Source organism: Tursiops truncatus, chromosome 9 (genome assembly GCF_011762595.2).
Source record: "Tursiops truncatus isolate mTurTru1 chromosome 9, mTurTru1.mat.Y, whole genome shotgun sequence".
In the NCBI taxonomy this organism is placed as follows: Eukaryota; Metazoa; Chordata; class Mammalia; order Artiodactyla; family Delphinidae; genus Tursiops; species Tursiops truncatus.
In genome coordinates, this window is record NC_047042.1 from 103,349,190 (window position 1) to 103,373,809 (window position 24,620).

Here is a 24,620-nt window from a genome sequence, read left to right on the forward strand (position 1 = left end):
AATTGAAAACCAATCCAGGAGAAAGTAGTGGTTAAGACGGCCAGGCCGCCTGCGTTCAAATCCAGCTCCTCTACTTTCTAGTCTGTGATCTGGGGAAAGTTCCTGAACCTCTCCAAGCCCCAGTTTTCCCACCTGTAAGGTAAGGACAGTAACTGTACTTAACATATAGGGTCCTTATGATGACTTAGGGACATCACTTAGTACGATGCTCTCAGGACGTGTTCACAGCCACCGTGACTGTTCATCTCTTGCATCTGGATGGCTGGTGTATCTGCGAAGCTCTCCACCGTGGTGACACAGGATGAGATGGACAGCAGTATTGCTAGATGGACTCCCAGTTGGTTGAACCGTAAATCTACTGCAAGGAGTACATGGATTTTAATCATTCTGGAGGAAGGTGGTAGAAGGCAAGACTCTGCATTAACCCATGTTCCATTTTAGTGTATTTGGAAACTGGATGAAATAGAAATAGATGGCACGTCCTTGACGGAAGAAAATTCCTCCCCTAGGCTGGGAGGTCATATTCTTCAACCAAAAGCACATTTAAGGGGAGGTGTGGGGCGCCAGCTCTGCAATCCTTAATGCTGGTCCATGCCGGTAATCGATGAAGAAAAGATACTGCAGCCAGATTAGCCTCAAATTTTAAAATAACATATGCTTAACCGAACTGCAGATGACACACAAAAGTAGGGGCGGCAGCAATAAAATAAACAGTGAGTCAAGATTCAACTGTATCTCAAAAGCCTGAGACGGGTGCCTGAGAGCACAGCATGCCTGCAGCTCAGCTGCAAGGAAAGGGAAACCCTGCCCTTGGCTTTACAGAGCAACTGGCAGCTACCGGAGCAGGAAGCCCGGCTTTGCCAGAAACAAACACAAACCTGAGGGTCTGGGTCGGATGACAAACTCGAGGAGCCTCTCCTACAAAACGCATATACCGCATGACGTCAGGCTGCTTCGAATACATCCAATCAGGTTGCACAGGTAACAGTTCAGAGAAAGCCATGAAATAAGCCAGCACTCCTTTTCCCAGACTGACATTCAAGGTGCCACACTCAAATGGGAATATTTATTTTAAAGAAGCCAATGAGCAACTAGGCCGGGTCCAGAGTGGAACCAATGAGACCGAGGGAAGACCGAGGCCACTCATCCCGCCATCGATGACAAATGTTCTTGATGCGTGAAGACGCGCTGGATACGCGCTGGCACGCTCACGCAATTGTCTTATTTTCAGAACAATCTCATGAGATGGCATTTTCGTCCCTGTTCTACCAGTGAGAAAATACAAGCTCATAAGTAACCTCAAATTGTTAACAAATGTATCCAACCTCATACAGCTAGTAAGTGGCCAGTGCCGAGTCTGACCCCAAATCCAAGTTACTTGCATAATGCAAAATATTCATCGCTAATAAGAACGGCTGAAGGAGATATGGGGATGTATGTATATGTATAGCTGATTCACTTTGTTATACAGCACAAACTAACACACCATTGTAAAGCAGTTATACTCCAATAACAGTGTTAAAAGCAAAAAAAAAAAAAAGAGAGGAAAAAAAGAAAACAGTGGCATGTGGGGGGGGGTGGGTAAATGCTGGAAAGCCAAATTAAGAACAAATTATGAATGAAAAAAAAAAGAATGGCTGAAGGAAACTTAGAGGGATGGAGAGTCACACTGACTTTCTCCAAAATTCCAAGCTGCCTCCCGTGTAACTCCAAGAGAAAGAGCCAAAAGAACCGTTAAGTGGAAATAAAAGAAGACATGTTTTGGTGCCGTATGGACAGGTACAGCATACCCGAGGGGGTCACAGAGGCAATGAGTCCATTACCAAGTGGTCAGTGCCCATCAGGGATGGAGGGGGGGAAGGAGACGTGGCCACTTGCCTAAGTTATCACAGAAGTGACCCTGCATCGCATGGGACACTGACCATATGCCTTGGAGATCCTCTCACTCTCCTGATTTACCCCAAATTTCAGTCTATGAGAAATGGTGTCTTTTTCACCTGCATGAGGCCAGCTCACGGCCTTGAATCTAACGGGCGTGTGATTGGGTCATTTTGAAATTAACTAATAAACTGGACGCCTGGAAATAAGACTTTTTTATCCGTGGGGACTGTTCACGCATTCCTAAAGGAAGCAGTTTCTTGTACAATGTTATTTTATAGATTTTTTAAAAGAGAAATAGTAGTAATGCCATTTCTGTTTTTCTTTTTGAAAGTCGTGCTTCTCCCTTAACCATGTTCTTAGGCCTGGCATCCTGTGAGGGACCTCCTCCTCTGAGTTAACCACTGCTATTTTTTTTTATTAAATTGTATGTTGGCCTCACTTTATGTTTCCCTTTGATTGGTTCTGGGAAAGAACTAATCAGACTTTGGCAGGAAGAGTTCCCAGGACAGATGGACTGGGTCGGTGCTCCCACAAAAGGAGAGCAGCCCCGGGATTCTGACGGCAGATAAGAGAACCAGGCGGGCTGTGTGTGCCTGGCTTGGGGTCCTGAGACGTGAGAAAGCAACGGGGCCTGGATGGGGGCCAGTCGCTCCACTTGACCATTCTGCTTCCTCTCCGACTGCCCCCCATCCTGCCCATCACTCGTGGACAGACCTGCCCCGCAGGCCCCTCTCTCACTTCATCCCGCTGCCGCCTGCACTGCTGATCCCCCAAGTCAGGAAGGGGTGCCCTGCAGACGTGCAAGGGCTGAAGATCCAGAGGGCGAACTCCGGGCGAGGGGAGTGCGAGGGGGGCGAGAGGAAGTGACTCCATTACTTCGCATCTGCCTATGAGTTTTCTCAGGAGACTCTGGGGGAGACGGCACGGCACCTTTAATCAAATCAAAATATCGCTATGAGACGACTTTCCTAATCATCAAATGTAATGAGTCCTGAGATCTGAAAATGGAGGGCTAGCGCCGTAAACGTCCGCTCTTTATAGCCACACCCAGGTTTTAGTGATAGATGTGTCTGTTACTTCAAACAGCAGAGGGGGTTACACTTAAGATAAAAAGATAACAAGATATTGGTGCAAGGCAGAGAGGTTACAGGGATGCCTTCCGCGCTCGAGATTCAAGCCGAGGGAAGAGCATTCCCTGCAAACAAAGGGCAGCTGGGTGCGCGTGTGCAGTGCCGTATTAATCACATCTCATCTAACTCTTCAATATCTACTGAGAACCCGCTATGCACCAGCCACTTTCCCAAGTTCTACAATCTCACAGGCAGGCAGGAGGGGCCCCTGTCCTCCACTCGCCCGGGAGACGGACACGTGTGCGCGATGCTTTCATTGGGCGAGATGCCCACTACGGCAGAGGTGCTGTGGGACCGCAGAGAAAAGGCCACCCAAACCGGGGGTGACGGGGAGGAAGCCGTCAAGGATAAGGCGCCTTAAGAGATAACATCTACGCCGGAAATAGTGATGACGATTACAGCCACTCCCGTGTTTGAGGCCTCGGCAAGTGCGAGCCCAGAGACATTAACCCCCTACCTAACGTTTCACATTGAAGAAGTGGAAACTGGATCTTGAAAACCAGGCCAAAGTGGACCCTCACTCTGTCCCCATGCTGCTTTCCAGCCAGGAGGAGGCAGAGCAAGACGCCTCCTCTCGCCAACCCCGGGTTTCCCTTGTTCCCGGGCGGTGGGACTTCCTGGACAAGACGGGGGGCAGGGGGCCAGCCTGGAGGTGGAACCCCTGGTGGGGGAAGGTGGGCTACGCCCAACACCTCCCTCCACCCGCGGGACGCAGGGAAGACACACGCCGACTCCCCAAGATCCCAGCATCGTGGGCCGATGGGGAAAGGACCCAGCTGAAAACACCACCCTGGGGGGAGTACAGGTTCCCCCGCTCCACGAAAGTAGAGCATCCTAGGAAACCATCCTGCTCGCGGACGCACAAAGTCAATCGAGACGAAGCCCAGAGGCTCACAGACACGGCTCACAGCTCACAGTGGCGGCTTGACGCTGAGCTGCTGAGTGTGGTTCCGGGAAGGAGCCTGGCGGGGCCGCTCTCACTGCTGCGGTGGGCGCTGCGCCTGTCACGCTCGCTGCCAAACACGCTGAGCTAAACAAGATTTTCCTTTTTTTTTTTTTTGTAAAAGTGAAAATCTTCAGATTTCTTTTGGTTAGTGAAAACTGGTACGAATGTGGGCCTTTCGCAAAAGCAAAGCAGCATAAGGCGAACTTTGGAAAAGCGGCGGATACCCGTGCCTTGTACGGAATTCAGGTGTGGCTTCAGCCGTCGTCAACACTCAGGGGTGACCCACCAGGGAGGAGGCACCACCAAAATCCCAAACAGCCAGAGACGCCGGGTGACCAATCATCCTACTACAAAATGCTCAGGAAAAGAACCGGCCCCGACAGCTAGTGACAGAGAAATACTCACCCCCCTGCACCCAGGCGGGCTTCGGGGAGCAGGCCTGGGCATCGGGAGATGGGGACAGGTGCAAGCTGGGGGGTTGCAGGACAAAGACCAGGGGCGCTGAAGCCTCTCGCACACGCCTCCTGCCCCCGAAGGGGGTCTGGGGAACTCCATGCGGCTGGGCTTGCAAGAAGAAACCAGAGACTGCAGCCCAGAGGGGATGGGGACAGGGGACTTGCTGAGGTACCCACTAAACCGTGGAACGAGCGACTGCAACTCCAGGACTAGAGAGAACACCGCAGAAACGTGCTGATTATTTATTCATTGAACTTGATCTGAAAAGCTACATCTGTGGGACCCTTCCTCCAGGAGCCCTGCTAAACAGGCTAAGAACTCTGCTTACAAAATGCCTCTCTCCGCGTTCCCTTTAAATAACTTTTGAGAATGAGCCTTTGCTATCGTTTGTTAATTACTTGTCAAAGGGACCAGGCAGAGAGATTTCTAATGTGTTAGGAGCTGATGTTGATTGAAGATCAATCATAAATTAGGGTAGGATTTCCTGCCCTGAGACTATTCCATCAGTCAATAAACAAATGGGTTGAGAATTGGAAGATTCCAATTTCGGGCAACTTTTCAGATGACATCATTTCCAGGAAGTCAAAACTTGAGTCATAAAATAGCACCTAAAAATAGAAAAGCCTCTGCTCAGCCTCCAGCTCGGTCAGGGCTTTACCCACATCTCCTCAGGCGGGAGCAGGATACAAGGTTATTTCTAGAGCAAACACAATCACCACCGAACGCTGCCTTCCCAGGGGCCGAGCCTTCCCAGCCTCCTTCCAGCCCAGGGGCCCCGGTCAGCAAGGCCTCCAACCCGGAGGACGCTGGGCGCCAGGCCCGGGGGCAGCAGGTGTGCAGCGCGGGTCTCGGGGTGGGGGGGGAGCGCCGCCTCCTCCACGGCCCAGCCTTGGCCGGCCCCCATCGGAGCCCCCGCGGCTAAGCCGCGAAACGGAGCGGGCGCACGTGTGTGCTCCCGCCTCCTGCCCACCCACAAAGTCAGCCTTGGTCCCCACTCCCTGCACTGAAGCGGGGGCAGCTCAGGGCGGGCGGCCAAGCAGGCCAGCCACCAACTCGTGCTCACGCGACCCTGACTTGGCGGGCACCACGCTCCCACGGCGATGGGATCAAGGATGCCATTTGGTTCATTTCACCTGAATTTCTTTTTATAAGAATTGTATATATTGAAGGTGTACAACACGATGATTTGTGAAACGATGACTGCAGTCAAGGTGACTGACACACCCGTCTCCTCACAGTTACCTTGGGGAGCGCACGAAACGCACCCCTTCACCCAGTTCCCAGCATCAGCGCGGTGTCACTCACTGCAGTCCCCAGGCTCCGCGTCAGCCCCCCGGACCCACTCCTCTACACGACTGCCACCCCGTAACCCCGAGGCCAGTCTCTCCCCACTTCCACGCCCCCCACCCCTGGCAACCACTCTTCTACTCTCTGCCTCTGTGTCTTTGACGTCTTTGGATCCCAAATGGAAGTGAGGTCGCACAGGTTCTTTCTCCGTCTGGTTTGTCCCGCTCAGCATCATGTCCTGCAGGTTCGTGCATGTTGCCACTAATGGCAGAATCGCTTTCCATTTTAAAAGCTGAATAATATTCCATTTTAGATACACATAAGATATATAATGGAATATTATTTGGCATATATAGATAGATTCTGTCAGATTTCACATCTAGCCTTTTAGAGTGGTAAAGCACTAAACACTGGTCATTTGGAGTATCTGGTAATAGCTGGGGAAAAGTTCTCTAAATGAGCTTTGTACACACCATGGATGGGTAATTTCCTATCTGTAATGTACCCCAAATGCAGCTTCATTTTCCAGATACCCTGATGAAGAATGAAGTCTTTCATCATTCAGCGCAAATACAATGTCTTTATCCATGCATCTGCATGGACGGACACACAGGTTGTTTCCATATCTCGACTATCGTGAACAAGGCTGCGGTGAGCAAAGCAGAGCAGGTGTCTCTCTGAGGTTCTGATTTCATTTCCTTTGGGTAAATACTCAGGAGAGAGACGGCCGGATCATATGGCAGTTCTATTTTTAACTTTTTGAGGACCCTCCATACTGTTTTCCATAATGACTGCACCAATTTACATTCCCACCAACAGGTGGGCACGAAGATTTCCTTTTCTCCGCACCCTCACCAACACTTAACCTTTTAAAATAATGGCCACCCCAACAGGTGTGAGGTGAGATCTCGTTGTGGTTTTGATTTGCATTTCCCTGATGATTATGTCCAGAAAGGTAATGCATGATGTACTCCAGCCTTATCCTAGGAAACGTCCAGACTATAGGAGTGCCTGGAGTTGGGAAGAAAAGCTTGAGGGCTGAGGACCCTGGAGGAGGTGTCCCAGGGCTGGAGGGAGGGAAGCCTCAAAGGACGGGCAGAACCTGAAGAGGCACGGGGGCTGGCCACCATCGTCGGTCACCAAGAGAGGGACAGGCTGAAGCGCAGGTGCAGAAAAGCCATGGCAGTAACGTCGGATGTGTCTCCTGCCGCGCCTCTGTCTCTAACTATGTGCATCTCAGACACGGTAGCTGTGCCGGTCCTAAAACTTATACACAGAATGGATGGATAAACAGCAAGGTCCCACTGTGTAACACAGGGAACTCTATTCAGTGTCCTGTGATGAACCACAGTGGAAAAGAATATGCAAAAGAAAGTACACATATATATGTAAATGTATAAACATATATACGTATATAAAAGGAATGTATGTACACGTCTCACTGAGTCACTCTGCTGTACAGCAGAAATTAACACGACACTATAAATCAACTCTACTTCAATAAAATAAATCTTTAAAAATAATAGGAAGCCTTCCTTACTGGAGTAAAGTGTCACGTGCTGTTAATTCTGCTGCCACAGTCCCACGATGGGGGCTTCCGAACAGAGAAATGACCCACGATGAAGGGGCGTCCAGGGGAAGAGCAGTCCCCACTGTCCACAAAGCGGCCACAGAGCCCCAGGGACCTGGGAGTGGACGCCGCGCCTGCACACACTTTCCGGAGCCACCGACACCATCAAGCGGTCCAGCGGGTCACGAGCCCGTGAGGAATGTGGGGTCCGTGGCCCCTGGGTTCAGGCAATCCCACGTACACCTGGCTCAGCTGTACTGCTGAGGGAGGTTACAGCATGAGAAGTGACAGCAGCAGCGGCAGAGACATCAAAAGGCGTCAGCGGAAGGATCCGTCACGGCGACTGTCGTTAGGCCCATCCTGATGGCCGGGTGGGAAGCACAGACGCTGCTGGGAACACAGCAGGGCCGCTGGAGCATCCCGTGTCATCCTCGTGGGCCACAGCACAGAGGCCGGGAGCAGCTCCCTGGACACAAGGTGGAAAAACGCGGGACTCTGGGTCCAGTTTGGGGTCTCCTGCATCACTTCGCAGTTCAGCCCTAAACCCAGGATACACGGCCCGTCAGCGGTCACTGGTGTCACTGCTGCCCTTGTTCTTGACGCCGCTGGTGGTGGTGGTGGTTTGCTCTGATTGATTTGTTTTCTCCCAGTTCAAAGGCAAAGCTTGGTTTTGGTGGGAAAATAAGGCTTGACCCACGTGGGAAGTACATGTCTTTATTTCAATTCCACTACTTTAACAAGGAATTCGACTTTTATGGATTAAAATATGTGGCAATATAGAAAGGACACTTCTGAATATCACAACGGCTCCTTTCCAACCAACATCAGGCCCTTTGGCAAGAACTTGCGTGAACACAACTTCAGTCTCTTTAGTGAGACTCTCTTTGGAGCCATTAGCTCTCGTGGGAATGAGGTCAGACTAAGAGGTGCTCTGGCCGTAAGGGTGACAACATGAATAAGGCCCGGGCTCAGGACACAAATCCCTAACGTGTCTTTCAGTAAGTCCCGGGCGTCCTACTTCCACCTGGCGCAGTTTCCTTCCCCGGTGAATTCTGACGACTCAGATGAGGAGGAAACCCCGCCCCTTCGTGACCGGGAAGCGCAAGCCTCAGCCCGAGGGTCAGAGCAGCATCTGAAAACGGCAGCAGGGTCAGGGGTTGGGGCTGGACCTCTCCCGGGTTCTAGAACCGCAGCTGCACGAGCTGTCCAGCCCCGGCCCCTGACCCTGCTGCCGTTTTCAGATGCTGCTCTGACCCTCAGACTGAGACTTGCGCTTCCCGATCTCCTCTGCCGCCTGGACCTCCCAGTGACAGGCCAGCCTCCATCAGATGGAGGTGACCGTCCCCCGAGCCGCTGCTCCTGGCATCACCAGCTTAAGATTCGTCACCTTTGGTCAGAGCCACTGACCCACACATCCTACCGAGGCCAGAGACCCTGGGACTGGCCCCTGAGCCAGCGCACACACCTCAGTTAACAATAGATGTTTCTGCATCACTTTTGCATTCATCGCTTTTCTCCATTTCTTTGAATCGGCTCAGGCATTATTAAGAGGTTTTCCAATAATACGCTCGTCCACTTGAACTACTATAGCAAGGAAAAAGCAACAAGCAAAAACGTTCCCAGTGGCAGTCCCAAAATATTGTTCCACTGACCTACCTCTCCCACTCTGCTTTGCCACCTGCAAGAGAGCTCCGAAAAGGAAAGCAGAACCTGAACCCCTTTGTATCAGACCTCCAACAGCACTGCCATTTTTCTCAAATGTGTGTGGCTACATTACTAATTAATTAATCAAGCACCCCACAACTATTTTAATTAAGTGCTTGCTCGGTTGCCAGGCATTATTCTCTGCATTTTATCCCAGAAGGCTCGAAGGGAAAGGAAAAATTCCCTAACAGGGGAATCGTTCCTAATAGCAAGTCATCCCTGGGAACGTGTGAGCTCCTTGGGGAAGCACATTAGAACCTTATGTGATGCGTTACTATTTAAGGAAACACATCAGGAAGTATTTGGTTTCAGGAGCCCTGGGCAGAGCGGAGACAGGAATCAGCAGCAGCAGGGAGGAGCTGGGGATGGAGAGAATCCATCCCGTGTCTCCCCCCGGGGCCTGCCCCCAGCCCCAGCCCTAGCTGGCCGCAGGTCATCCCAGGTTCTCCTGCGATGCGTCTCGTGGAGTCTGAGAAACACCTGTCCCCTTGCTCACATCTGGGGGAGGACCGTCCAGGAAGGCCGTGGTGCGGGGCTTCTCCCAAGGGTGTCCCCGAGGATCCCAGGGAAAGAGCTCTGAGCTCGGAGCCAAGATATGGGCTCCCCTCCCACCGGCCGCCACCCGCTTCGGTTTCCTTGCTGTAAAATGAGGATAAAATGCCTGTCTTGGGATTGTTGCGAGACTCAAATTAGGTAAGAGCATCGACAGGGCTTTTGTGAACCAGAAAGCACCGCTCAGGTGTGAGGTGTGAGTACCACTATTACGGCAAGTCTGGGCGTGGGCACTGCAGGAGGAGGTCTGGAAGTGGCCCCAGCCTGGAGCCATGCACTTTGGTTTCCCAATGGGACGAGGGAATGGGACAGGGAGAAGGCGAGGACCCCCAGAAACGAGCCCTGGGGGCAGGGCGGTTTAGGAAGTGGTGGATGGAGAGAGTCAAGCTTCAGAGGCAGCCCAGTCCGAGCCGAGATCTGGAGGTCACCCGACCGCATGGAGACGGGCAGGGCCTGGATTTGGGATCATTTGTGTTGGAGTCATTGTTTTGCAAGTTAAGAATATCAATTTATTCATTAATAGTTGGAAAAACTAAAGACTCTTGACAGAGCGTGAAGGTTGACCGGCATCACAGGTGCATCTGAGCAGACCTTGCACCCATCAGTGCTGGGTAACCGCTGGTTCTTTTCCTCACGCCCGGCGCTAGGGGCTGTGTTCAGACGTGGAATTATGTGCCCAGAGAAAGGGAGTGTCTGCTAAACCTGGTACTTCCCAGAGAATTTCACAATTACACACGGGAATGGACCCCTCTCAGGCATGCAGATTCAGTGCAGACCAAGGAAGTAAATCCCACGCAGGCCAGCCCTCCCAGACGAGCCGCCAGCCCCTGCAGACCCTCCCACGAGGGCCGCCGAAGGCGCAGAGCCACCGGAGCACGTGGTCACTTCAGCTGCCAGGTCCTCGGCAGGCCGGACGTGGCACTTACAAAGCACGGGGTTGGAGGGGCGGTGCTTACCGCCGTCTGGCCGGCCCCTCCCGCCCAACTTTGATGCCAGGAAGCCTAGGGGACCTGCCCGGAGACCAGGCGGCCCGAGGTGCCTCGCCGGGCACAGAAGACCCGCACATCCGGGCGTCACAGCCCCTCCTGGAAGAGACGCGTCATCGGCACCTTCACGCGACAGCCCCCTCGCTCCCACAGGAAAGGTCGCCGCCAAACGGGGGTCTGCCGAGCTTTCACTCCTGCCCTGCCCCCCCAGGCCCCTCCCACCTGGCTTCACCAGGCCAGCCTTGGTGAACCTCTCGGGGCGAGGACCACGCCGATTCTCGACTCCCCCAGCTCTGCCGAGAGTCCTGGGCGCACGGTTGGTGCCCGTGAACAAGTGTGTGATTGAACTGATCTCCTTGTCTACACTGGGATTCTTCTCTGACTTTCCACCCCGGTCTCAGTGCGGTGCCCAGGCTTCCCTCCGAAAGGACCCCTGTAGCAGCCACAGTGAAATGGGCGAGCGCCCCTGAGCGGGGACCACAGCTGTCCCTGGGCCACCAGCTTCACATCTTTCCAACTCCATCCTTACAAGTAACCCCCTCAGGTGGGTATTTTTCACACATCACTGATGAGGAAGCTGACACACAGAGCAATTAAGACAAGTCCCTGAGGCCGTGTAACTGATGGTGGCGGAGTGAGGACCAAAGCCCTGGACCCCGGCCGACACCAGCGCTGGCCTGTGACCACGGGTCCCCTCAGGGATCCGTAAGACTGTAGATGAAGCTGAACCCCTCCACGTCTACAGATTCTGGGCAAAGCAGCGGGTGGCAGAGCAGGTGGGGAAAGACATCTATTAAGACAGGAGGCACTGGAGCGACAGGAGCCCAGGCCCCAGCCGATACGCCATCTCTCTGGGCTTCGCCTCCCGTCTGTGGGCTGAGAGGTGTGGACAGGGCAACGGCCAGGAACCAGATGGACACCCACGTCTTAGGAACCGCAGGTGTGGACAGCTAAGGCCTAATGTTCTCTGCGCTGAGCTAAGAAACCAAGGTTGAATGACAAATAGGGTGTTAGTTCCCAGAGAAGGAAGTTCCCGAAGCGGATCGCTCCATCCCCGCTGGCCCCAGGCAGCAGGAGGTCCAGGTGACCAAATCCCCACGGGGCAGCTGCAGGCCTTCCTGCGTCCCCCACCCCCGGGTGCCCGCACAGGTCAGGCGCCCTCACTCCTGCAGCCGCCCCTTCCCCTGGCATGCGTGCCCCAGAGGGCACTGCAGCCTGAGAAAGCACCCATTTAGTGGCGAGCCTCCAGAGGGAGCCGGGGAAGCCCGGGGTGCCGACACCCGCAGGGCAGCCTTCTCCAAGGGTGCTCTTCTGGGTGAGGAGCTGCCCGCAAGACCCTTCATTCAGACGACCCCGGGCAGCCTAAGCCCCTGGCTGCAGAGCCCGGCAGAAATGCTCCCACAAGAGGTCTGCTCCCCACGGTGGCTGTGGCGACCCCTCCCAGCTACACCCTTGAGGGTCGGGGGCCTCTCACAAGGGAGGGGATGGCAGCCCCGCAGGCCCTTCACCAAACCTTCACGCGATCCCCCCCGTGTGTTCTGGGTCCAAGCATAGAACGAAGGTGTAATGGTCCTTTCCTAAAGGGTAAGGGCCATATGTCGGACCTGGAAGGGCCACTGCAGATGTCTGGGCCCATTTCTTCAACGTACAGAGAAAGCAGAGCCCGGGAGAGCTTCGATGATCTCCCCTAATTGTCACTGCGGCGCTCCCTGAGGCTCAGCAGGGGACCGCCGTCTAGCCCGCCCCGGAGAGGCAGCCTCCTGGTCCTACACACGGAGAAGTGACTTCACGGGCACGATAAAAACAGACACGCAGAGCGCTTCCCAAGCCTGACGTTCCCAGTAACTCCAAGCTAAAGACCATGTTTACTGATACAAAGAAAAGGAAAGGGCCCAAGGGCAAGTTGCGAACGCAGCAGCCCACGGTCGCAGCTGTAACTGGGCCTCCGTCGGAGAGCTAAACCCGAGGGCTGTTCGCCGACTGGTACTTCACTCATATTCTTGGACATTCCACCAGCATCGAGCCCCATTTGCTATCCAGCAGCACACCACGATGCGGATGTAATGGCGGAAATAAAAACACATGAAGTGGCCAAAGGCAGGCAGGTGGCAGTTAAAGGCTCAGATGAACTGAGTATCCAGACAGGTGGCCAGGCAGGAAGAGGATGATGGGTATTGGCTGTAGGCCTCGGGTAGTTCCAGTAACCTTTCCCAAGGCCTCAATTCCTTCTTCGAGAAAACTAAGGAGTTTTAATTCCTTAATAAAGTCTCTCCTGGGTCTTAGTGACCCTGAGGAAGTCTTTATTGACGAGGTGGACCAGGAGTTACTAGGAGGAGAAAAGGGACGCGACAGCTGTTGGAAAACCCCAGACTTTGAATCCACTTTTGCCGACATCAGGCATCTTTTCCCTGAACAATGTAAGAAAATCTCTAACATCTTTGTTGCTTCTGCTTTAAAAAACCTTCCTCTCATCTCCAGTCTAGCGCTAGGGGCGTCATGCAGGATGCCCAGGCAGAGCCAGCAGGCAGAGGGGATGGGGCGTCAGAAGGACGGTAGTCTGCATTAGGTAATAATTTCAATTGCCAAACTAAGTTCTTTCCTCTCCATCTTAATTTTCTGTTGTAATTTATCAGTTAGGCAGAGATTGGCTCAGCTTTTGGAAAAACAACCCCATGTCTGTGGAAGAGACGCCGCCACGAGGTGACTGTTTTACAGAGAAAAGGCATAAAGCATTAAGGATGGAAAGGGTGTTTCAGGGAAGGTGACCCCTCTTTTCTCGGGACTATACTTCACAGAGAATCATTACCGTTCCCCTTACCAAAAGCTTAAAAACTCATCTCTGCTTTCACTTTTACAGCAATTATTAATCTACTACCACTCAAGTTTCCATCCTTCTTAAACCACCAATGTTTTAACCTGCAGATCCCCTAAATCAATTACGGGCACACTGCAGCAATTCTGGAAATGCACCCACAGTACAGATTGTTAAACACCTGCAAAGTAATTACACACAGTTATGCACAGATCACATTAGCACGTATTATTGACAAGCTAGGCAACGGTGCTTCCTGCTTGCCCCTTTGCAATACCCTCCAGTGTGTCAATCAATGAATAAAAAGACAGTTACTGAGCCCTAACTCTACTCAGCCTGACTTCAGGTGTGGTTTAGAATACATTAGAAGAGATACTGGAATTCATCATTATCAAAATCAAAAGAATTTGGAGATCAATGTCCTAAATAGGAAATCTGAAAAAGAAGAGATTAGGATTTGGCGAAGCCACTGAAAGACGCAGAGGAGCAAAAAAAAAAAGGGCACGAGACGCCAGCTGATGCTGGGAAGAGGTGTAAAATCTGCGTCACCTAAGATAAGGCAGCGACACGTCACGCAGCGGAAGACGGCGCGAGTACAGGGGCAGCGCAGGCGTGAGCTGCGTGGAAGAGAGGCTGCCGGGGTCGTGACGAAGCAGAGATCACGATGCTGGTGACGGTGCGTCTTCATCGGTGAAGCAGGACTTAGGAGTTAAACAGAAGGAGAAAAGGGACATAACCACCTTTGTAAAACCCTAGGCTTTGAATCCATTTAGAGACAACGTGAGGGACTTGTAGAACCCCGTGTGTGCCCCGTTCAGAGGGACAGAGGTGGCGGAAGACACAGCCCCAGTTCTCAATGAATCAAGATGATGACAGTTATGGAAATAGAAACAAAAATAAACAAATGGGACCTAATGAAACTTCAAAGCTTTTGCACAGCAAAGGAAACCATAAACAAGACCAAAAGACAGCCCTCAGAATGGGAGAAAATATTTGCAAATGAAGCAACTGACAAAGGATTAATCTCCAAAATTTATAAGCAGCTCATGCAGCTCAATATCACAAAAACAAACAACTCAATCCAAAAATGGGCAGAAGACCTAAATAGACATTTCTCCAAAGAAGACATACAGATGGCCAACAAACACATGAAAGGATGCTCAACATCACTAATCATTAGAGAAATGCAAATCAAAACTACAATGAGGTATCACCTCACACCAGTCAGAATGGCCATCATCAAAAATCTAGAAACAATAAATGCTGGAGAGGGTGTGGAGAAAAGGGAACACTCTTGCACTGCTGGTGGGAATGTGAATTGGTACAGCCACTATGGAGAACCGTATGGAGGTTCCTTAAAAAACTACAAATAGAACTACCATAGGACCCAGCAACCCCACTACTGGGCACATACCCTGAGAAAACCATAATTCAAAAAGAGTCATGTACCAAAATGTTCATTGCAGCTCTATTTACAATAGCCAGGACACGGAAACAACCTAAGTGTCCATCATCGGATGAATGGATAAAGAAGATGTGGCACATATATACAAGGGAATATTACTCAGCCATAAAAAGAAACGAAATTGAGCTATTTGTAATGAGGTGGATAGACCTAGAGTCTGTCATACAGAGTGAAGTAAGTCAGAAACTGAGAGACAAATACCGTATGCTAACACATATATACAGAATTTAAGGGAAAAAAATGTCATGAAGAACCTAGGGGTAAGGCAGGAATAAAGACACAGACCTACTAGAGAATGGACTTGAGGATATGGGGAGGGGGAAGGGTAAGCTGTGACAAAGCGAGAGAGAGGCATGGACATATATACACTACCAAACGTAAGGTAGATGGCTAGTGGGAAGCAGCCGCATAGCACAGGGAGATCAGCTCGGTGCTTTGTGACCGCCTGGAGGGGTGGGATAGGGAGGGTGGGAGGGAGGGAGATGCAAGAGGGAAGAGATATGGGAACATATGTATATATATAACTGATTCATTTTGTTGTAAAGCAGAAACTAACACACCCTTGTAAAGCAATTATACTCCAATAAAGATGTTAAAAAAAAAGAAAGATGATGGCAGTTGTGTATATGCTGAATCCTCTTGGTCTGTTCCTCTCCCAGTGGACACTGAGGGTGTTTCTCTGTGGCTACTGTGAATAGTGCTGCCGTGAACATGGTGCTGTGGGCACTCCTGTGGTGTCCTATTTAATTTCCTTTGGATACACACCCAGAAGTGGGGCTGCTGGACCATATGGTAGTTTTACTCAAGTCTTTCCTAAGTCTGGCAACCTACAGTGACCTTTACCTGCTCACTGTTAGACCTTTTTTTTTTTTTTTCGGTACGCGGGCCTCTCACTGTTGCGGCCCCTCCCGTTGCGGAGCACAGGCTCCGGACGCGCAGTCTCAGCGGCCATGGCTCACGGGCCCAGCCGCTCCGCGGCATGTGGGATCCTCCCGGACCGGGGCACGAACCCGTGTCCCCTGCCTCGGCAGGCGGACTCTCAGCCACTGTGCCACCAGGGAAGCCCTAGACCTTTTTTTTTTCATGAGCTCTTATAGTTTGTATTTGTGCTCTTGTTTTGTTGAGGTAAACTGCCTTATCGGTTTTAAAAATTCATGATGGTAGATTTGGTCATGATTGTCGCTTACCTCTAGGCAATATTTTTCAAACAGGAGCTTTCATTTGCCATCTGTTCATCCTGTTAATTTAATACGTTTCCCCTTGGCATTTTAAAATAGACCTTTTAAATGATCATTTGTCACTGAATGAGGAGCTTTCTTCCTCTGAGCCATCTGATGAAGTCACACTAGGTGGAGAATCCAAGGTCCTGTTCTAAGCAAACGGGAATTCTCCTTCTGTCCAGTGTCACCTGTATGAATAGATTCAATTAGGTTTACTTTGCTCCAGCCAATGAAGGCAGCAGTGCAGGGCAGCTCCTGATGTAGAGCTTCTCTGCACCCTGCCTCAGGCTCAGCAACACACACACACACACACACACACACACACACACACACACACACACACACACACACACACACACACACACACACACACACACACACACTTCTTCTACAAATACAGCTGACTGCGTAACTCCTGAATCCAGCTCTGGCTTCTCTGATTCTCGAGCCTTCATGCCACACTGAACCCAGGGAGCTCCTGCTGCCAGCTCATCATCTGATTGTTGGTTTTCCCCAGGGGAGAGGACCCTCCCCCTGGAGAGGGGCTCTGTCTGCACGTCCCGAGGCCTGCAGCTGGGTGCCCCCCCCCCCAGAAGTCCTCCCGGGCCTCTCTCTGACCTTCTCTCTCCTTGGCAACCTTCCCCCACATATTGTGTTTCAGGCTTATAGATGTCTCCTCATTTTATTGTAAGGAGGGCATTTGCATTTTTATTCTTATTCTTCTTGCATCTTTGCGGTGATTTTTAAGAGACTGAGATGGAAAAATGCCATCTTTCCATAGCTAATTCTAAACTGGAATCTCTTAATAAATTCTGAGTAAATTTTTAAGTGCAAAGAGGGAAGAGGCGAACAGCATGAGCCCCGAGGTCTGAGGCCGCGCCTGCCTTGGGAGCACACAGGCAGATGCCTGGTGGGTGAGCTCAGGAAAAGGCTTCCCCCCCAGGGACCCGCGTTCAAGGCCCCACAGCTCTTTGGAGATCAAGTGCAGCCCCTCGAGGGCTTTAAAGCGTGCTCCGATGATCTCACCCAAGAAACTAGAAACGGCACTCTCACAGGACGAAAGCAAGATATCAGTGTGAGCGTGCGGAGCGTCTTCCCACCGGCTACGCTCTGGGACGTGTGTCCTCGGCACCCAGGTGTCAGCGTCACGGTGACAGCAGGCGTCTGCATCTTGAACTTTTCTCTGCCTTCTTTTTTCCTTTTGAGTGAAGTCCCTCTTATAAATAAATTACAGCCTCTCTCAGCTTACTCAGAGGAAAATAAAAATACTTTCTGCTTCATTTTGTCCACAGTCAGGCCAGACGGAAAAAGGTGAAGAGGAGAGAGTGACTGGGTTCAGGAAAACACATGAAATAAATGAAAGGGGCACACGTGCGTGTGACTCTGTGTGTGTGTGTGTGTGTATCTGTGTGTGTCTGTGTGCCTGTGTGTGTCTGTGTAAGTCTATGTGTGTCTATGTATGTGTGTATGTCAGTGTGTCTGAGTGTATATCTGTGTGAATGTGTCTGTGTCTGAGTGTGTGTATGTCTGTGTGTCTATGTATGTGTGTATGCCTATGTGTCTGTGTATGTGTCTGAGTGTGTCTGTGAATGTGTGTATCTGTGGGTGTCTGAGTGTGTGTATGTGAGTGTGTGTGTCTGTGTGCATGTCTCTGTATGTGTGTATGTCTGTGTGTCTGAGTGTCTGTGTGAGGTGTATATCTGTGTATGTGTATCTGTGTGAGTGTGTGTGTACATGTGCATGCATGTGTGTCTGTGTGTGAGTGTATGTGTGTGTGTCTGTGAGTGTGTGTGTGTGTTTACGTGTGTATGTGTGTCTGGTTGTATGTGTCTGTGAGTGTGTGTATGTCTATGTGTCTGAGTGTGTGTCTGCGTGTCTGTCTCTGTATGTGTGTGCTTGTGTCTGTGTCTGTGTGTGTGTGTGTCTCTGTATGTGTGTCTGAGAGTGTGTGTGTGTGCGCATGTGTCTGCACAAGACAGATGACAGAAAGGACTCTGCCTACTGACACAGCTGTCCTTTCAAGACTGGACCGGTCACTCCCTGACCTCCACTTTGCTCTGCAGGACAAGCGTGGTTAGGACACGGGTGGTTCCATGGAGGAGAAGCAGCTTTTGGGTGAAGGGGCTGGGGACACAGAGTCGCGTGGGACGCAGGAATGAAGGGGCTGGGGACCAGAAAGTGAAGAGTTTAGACCATCACTTTAAAGAGAAAACACCCCACGTGGCTCAGCTCCTGGAGATTTTCAAGAGTTCACGCCACTTTCTCACTCCTTCCCTAACTCTCCCCGTGTCCACCAGCACCCTCCATTTAGAGATGAGTAAACCGAGACCAGGAACCCACAAAACCACGCAGCTGTCGCCCCCGGGCCAGGGAAGGGGACCCGGGCTCTCCTCTCCCAGCCCGGCCACGCCAGCCGATCCGATGCATAATTAATAGCGGGAAACACAGGACCCCACTTCCTGTCGTCTCCGATTCCCAGATGGTTCAGTAATGCACTTCCGTTTCCAACGACAATACCCATCTCTGAGAGAGATGTTGTCCAAACACGGAGCCGGGCCCCCAGCTTCACCTTTGAGTAAAACCAGGCCAGGCCTTCAAGGCTGCAGGGAAGGACCCCCGAGTCGGGAATGATGTGAGACCACGCGCCTTCCAAGAACAAAGAGCTCCCGGACCCAGCACGGCTCTCGGGAGCCACTACGGACCAGAGCCAGGACCAGCCAGGGTCCTGCGGGGACAGTGACCGGGCAGCGCCGGGTCACTCATCCCTGCCACCCGCTGCCCTCGCACGCTCTCCACACACCCCAGGCTTTCTATTAACAAGAGCCAGGGCCTTCCTTAGCTTCTAAACTAGCTATTATTCTTTCAGCTGAACGTGTAACAACATGTTTTGTTTCTGATTTTTCATAGAAAGCATTCTTTGAAGTCAGTTTGTCACGTAACAGCACCACAGACAAGAAGAGAAAGAGAAAATACGACGTATAAGAGAAAAATGCCAATTGACACCATCAGTAATAAAAAAGTATACACACTAAGTTTCCCAGGGAACCTGAGTTGTTGTTACCAGTGGCAATTAGAGCCAAGTTGGGTTTTGTTTTGAAGTAGTTTGTTTACTTGTCGAAGGAAAAGCGATGGCGTCAGCAAGCCATCAGCGAGTATAAGTATACCACATTCTTTAAAGATTTTGAACCCGGAGTCCAGAAATCTGAGTCTGAGACCCAGGTCCGCTGCTGGGCAGCTGGGTGGCCTGTGGGAAGTCATCTCCCCTCTCAGGCCAAGAATCCTCATCTGTACGGGCGTGGTTTGCATTCACACATCTAATGGTCCACGAAGACCCAGGCACATACAGGGGGATAAAGTGATGAGGGAAACAGAGCCAGCGGCCCTGCTCTCGGGAACTCAGTGCAGCAGTGGCCAGACGTGGAAGAGGAAACACACGGTTCACATGTGCAGGGTCCCAGGCCGTCTCCCACGGATAGGTCAGGAGGAAAGCAAACGCGGTTGAGGCCACTGTTATCACACCCCGAAACCCAAGCCATCCCTCTCCTTGCAAATGATCCCAGATGAAAATTCCAGACTTGCAAGCACGGATTGGAGAGGGTGCCTGTCGTCCTGGAAGCAGGACCAGCTTCCCAGGAAACTGATCAAAACTCAGAGGAGTAACTTCTTTTATTGTCTCTTCCTGGAAAAAAACTGTACGTAAGGGAAACAGGTCTCTCACCACTGAACAACACAGGGAGAACTGTGGCTCTTTCCCCCGCTAAAACACAAAACGTAATTACCTGCAGGTTTCTAAAGCCCAAGTAGCCCGTACCCGTTCTAACCTTACAATAAGCGCCGGCATTTATGTCGCGCGGTTGAGTTTTTGACATAGATTATTTGAGGCCGTGTGTATTTCATCTTGGTTGATTCAAGAAATTACAAGTGTCCTAATACTCAGTGACAGAAGTTGACATATCAAAGGATTCACAGGAACATCAACAAAAAATAAATCACCCTTTCACTGCCTCTCCCCAAAACTAAATTCCTCATTTTACAAAGACCATATAATCCTTTCATTTTCAAACAAATACCACGGCATCATTGTTATTCTAGCATAAGCTAGCGTAAATCTTGCAACGAGGAGCATGTTCAATGCACTTTCTAACAGCCCTGCTTGCAGGGCTCCCCCGACATCGTCCCAGGGCAGAATTCGAGGGGATCACACGTGTCAGGACAGTCAGTCGGTGGCGACTGGAGCGCACAAAGGCCCCCCCTGAGAACTCGCCACAGGAAACTATGCACTGCATTTCCCCGCCTTGTAAAAGGAGGGAGAGAAACGGCTATCAAATGAATTGGCACTAGAAGCATGTAATAGTTATTCTAAGCTATTAATTTGGAGTTTAATATTAACTCCGGCGTCTGCTATGACACACCTCTGACCCGCACCGGGCAGGGGGAGCGTGGCCGGGCACCATCACAGGCTCCGAAGGGAGACAAGTGGTCGGGGGAGGGGCTGGGGGATGGCATTCTTTTGCTTCAACCTTGTATTCGAAGATTGTGTTTGCTTTTAGGCAAGTATTGACTTTACGTGGGGCCAGTCTCGTTGAGCCTGACGTAGCATGTTCCTCCGTAAATTTTCAAGGACTGCAGGTTCAAGAGGTAGCTTTTAGCTCTCAGACATCTGAACAAGTTGAGGTGACACCACCATTCTTCAAATGAGCAGAAAGTATTCGATCCTAAGGGAAGAGGCAGGAGAGCGCCAGGATGGCCCAGGCCGCTCAACAGGACGAAGGGTGAGTCAGAGCCCCGCGTCTTTTGTGCCCTGTGTTCCCCTAAATTGTGTTTAATCATCATCAGAGAAAAAGCACTTCAGCTTTCTATCCAGCATTCCAGGAATGAGGCTAAACTCTGGAAGAAAAATCTTACCAATAATAACCATGCAATTTGCTCGTGCTTTTAAAAGACGCCCCCAAAGCCAGAGGGATCCTTTAACCCACCAGCCGCCTTCGGAAGGAGAATGGTTAAAGACTGTAAAATTCCCTGGCAAGATATCTGATGGTCTGGACGATATAAAGGACCTGCTGCCCAGTGTTCTGAGGTGCTCGGAGGTGCTGAGGTCACTCAAGAAGCGGTGCCAAGCTCTCCGTCCAGCGAATCCCACCCCTCCCTGCACGGGCATTTTCTCATACCTTGAGTCCTAGATCCCGGATGATCTGGGGTTCCCAGGACAACAAAGAAAGTCGAGTATTTTCATGAAATGAAACTACCAAGTGGGCATCTTCACAAGCAATGGCCTGGCTCTCGTTACAAGTGTCTCTCCCTGCAAACCGGCTGTAAGACGTGTTCGGGAGCAGAGGAGAGTGGGGGGAGTCTGGGGGGCCCCTGCTGCGCATTCCAGGAGGAGAGGAGGTGGATTTCTCATTCTCGGGAATAAGGCATATGCACTGGCCTTCTGAACCACTTGAACAGAAAGCGCTCAGAACTGACCGAGCTGCCCTTCCAGACGCCCTCAGCTGTCACCTTGCCCGGGAGGCGACAGGCCCGGCGTGTCGGGCTCCTCTCTGAGGAGCCACTGTTCATCGTAGACCATGACCTACGAAAGGTCACTTGTCCTGCAATCACCTGCTTCCCTTAGACGTCGCCTCCGACCGACGACCACCCTTCCGTGATGACGACGTGGAGAAGTCCACCCGCAGGCCCCATGGGAGCAACTCCCACTGGTCCCCGCCCAGCACAGCGGCAGAGACACACAGGGACCAGAGCCCCTAGGCCACCGTGTGCTCCCGGCAGACCGAGGGGCGAGCTCTGAATCCACTCGTGCTTGGGGATGTGGCGCAGCGGGAATATGTGCCGTCGGTTCAGCACAGGGAACCCTACTCAGTACCCCGTAATAACCTATACGGGTGAAGAAGCTGGAAGCATATGCATACAGGTACACGTGAAGCACTCTGCTGTGCGCCTGAAACGGTCACAACATTGCAGAGCAACTGGACTCCAGTAAAATTAAAAAAAAATACTTCGCCCACTGTCACCACCTTCGGTACTCTAGTTTTGTAAGTACGTTTCAGCACCAAACACTGGACCTACCGATGAAACCACAGAATGGACTCATCTGGCCAAGGCAGTGCGGTGCTGCTGGCAGCCCAGGGGACATCCTTTGCTCACGGGAGCCTGTGCTCAGACCACAGGCCACCAGCTCCCGGCTCGTGGCCTCCGGAAGTCAGAGGCCCTGCTCTGCCTCAGACGGTGCTGACACGCAGGAGAGACTCCCCTGTGAAAGCCAGAGCAGCTCCGGGGCCCACCCCACTCACTGCCACCTCTGGGAGCCCCCAGCCCCTCTCCTGCAGAGCCTGTGGAGCAGAGGGAGGAAAGACCCCAGCCTGCCTCAGCCCCGCGGCCTAGGTCCCCCCTCCTCGCCCCTGTGTTTACGTTTCGTCTGGCATTCAGCTCTAGGTGGTGTGGAAATGCCTGGCACGCCAATCCCGTAAGCATGAAATACTGAGGAAGGCTAAGACAGCCCGGAGCTGGCTGTGCACGGAGCAGATGCTGCCACTCAGTGGGGCTGTGGTTACGCCGCTGTGGGCCACATCCGTAGACCATCGTACTGCTCGTGTGGTTACCCTCCCCATTATTCACTTCATCACAGCTAACAGTTGCTGCAAATAAGATGCCAGGTATCATGCTAATAAGCATTTTCCAGGAACTACCTGGTATAATGTTATATAAGATACTGTGATTATCCCTACATTTTAGATAAGGAATAAGGACAAACAAGCGTAGGGAGGTTAAATCGAACATGTGAACAGCAAATGAGAGAGAGCGCTGGGACGCACAGCCAGGGTCTCTCTGACCTCAGCGCGGGGCCCCCAGCCAGTCGACAGTGTTCGTTCCTGGGGGCCCGTGTCCCTGGGGTCTCAGGGAGCTTGTCAATTGGCTCACGTAGTGGCCTCGTGCAGCGCAGCCTGGAGAGAGGAGCTCGGCTTTGTGGCCGCGAGCAGACCCTGGTCTGGGTGCTGGACAGAGTCGCGGTTTGCTATCTATCCGTGCATATCTCACTCCGCATCACTGGCTACGTGGTGCCCATCCCCCTCCTAACAGGAAAGGTCCCCCAGCTCTGTCTCTGACGCTCATCCCTGGCCCACTCTCCTGGCTCCGATCCACAGGGTCAGTGTGAGGCTCCGGGGCTTCTTACGGGATTTCCTGGGTCTCCACGCTGGCAGCAAGCCCAGCCAGCTTGCCCAGCGGCAGCTTCCAAGACACCTGGCTCGGGGGAGCAGGTGCTTGGCCGTCCCGCTGCGCTGGGAACAATGTGAGCTCCTGCCTGTCTGGACTCCTGTGGGTCTCGGGGACACTTGAACCAGATGATTTCTAAGTTCGTTCTCACCCCTAATATTTTAATTTTATTGGAACTCATCTCTAAGAGTGGCTGTTTTTTTTTTAATTGAAGTACAGTTGATTTACAATGTCATGTTAGTTTCAGGTTATAGCACAGTGATTCAGTTATACATATACACATATATATATTCTTTTTCAGATTCTTTTCCCTTATTGGTTATTACAGAATATGGAGTATACTTCCCTGTGCTGTGCGGTAGGTACTCGTTTGTTATCTATCTTGTACGTAGGACTGTGCTTCTCTTATTCCCAACAGCCCAACTGGCTCTGTTTTTGAATAAAGGTGAGTGCTACCTCTGCGCTACCGGGTCATGTCCTGGGAATGACTTTTTCCCAGAAGTTAGAATACATATCTGGTTCTCCCCATCCTCTGCAGATGCCAAGCTTTCTGAAAGGGAGCAAAGCAGAGAACCCAGCCCACAGGATGTCTGACGCCATGACTCCGGCCTCCTCCCCAGATCTGACCCTTAGAGTCGGCTGGACCCAAGACCCCATTGCAAGGGCTGGGAGGTGGCTACTTTTCCATCAACTTCTCAAGAAAATGTCTAGGTGATGTTGAAAGCTATAGAAGAAAACCAATGTCTCCCTTCAATAAACCCCAATGCCTCAGCAGAGGTCAGTCGTCACCGTCAGTGACAACAGCTGCATGACCGTCAGCACACCTGCCCTGATGCTCTCTACCTGCCCGGGGCCAGGTGGTCTCAGAGGCTCAGGGCTGTGCACTGCTGGGGGCAGGAGAGGGAGGGATGGACGATAGCCAAGTGTAGCTCATCCAGGGGCCCCCGCACTGCGAGCAGCTGCCTTTCATTCCTTCCCTCCGATTAATTTGGACGAATGTGTCCCTTCTCGGCAGACTGCCCCCCCACAGACAGCAGGTGTCGATGGTAATGACATCAAGCAATATTTATCAGTTGCCAGCACTTAACGGACTTTCACAAAATCAAAATGGTTTTGTAACTCGCAACGGAAGTGCCCATCTGAACCAGGAAGTACCCGCTATCAGACACGAGCCTCCTCTTGCTTGGGCCAAATGAAAGGATGAATGTAAGGTGAGCTCTGGCGTTCGCATCTGAGACAACAGCCGGGGGCTTCCGAGGTGAGAGCCCCAGTTTTCAGAAGACCTGGGGATCTACAAGCATGTTTGGAATTCAAATGGACTACAGAGGTTTTGGCGTGTGTCTCACTCCAAGCCCAAAGTCCTCTGCAACGGAATGAAATTCTAAAACGGGGGGCAAAA

The 24,620-nt window shown here is 51.7% G+C and overlaps 1 long non-coding RNA gene across 1 annotated transcript in view; it reads right to left on the reverse strand.

Moving 5' to 3' along the window:
* Window positions 1–261: 261 nt before the first annotated feature.
* Window positions 262–24,620, reverse strand: part of LOC141279491 (uncharacterized) — a 203,178-nt gene continuing 178,819 nt past the window's right edge. The window contains exon 3 of the long non-coding RNA XR_012333764.1: window positions 262–358. This is a non-coding gene — a long non-coding RNA (uncharacterized lncRNA). The remainder of the gene's footprint in view (window positions 359–24,620) is intronic.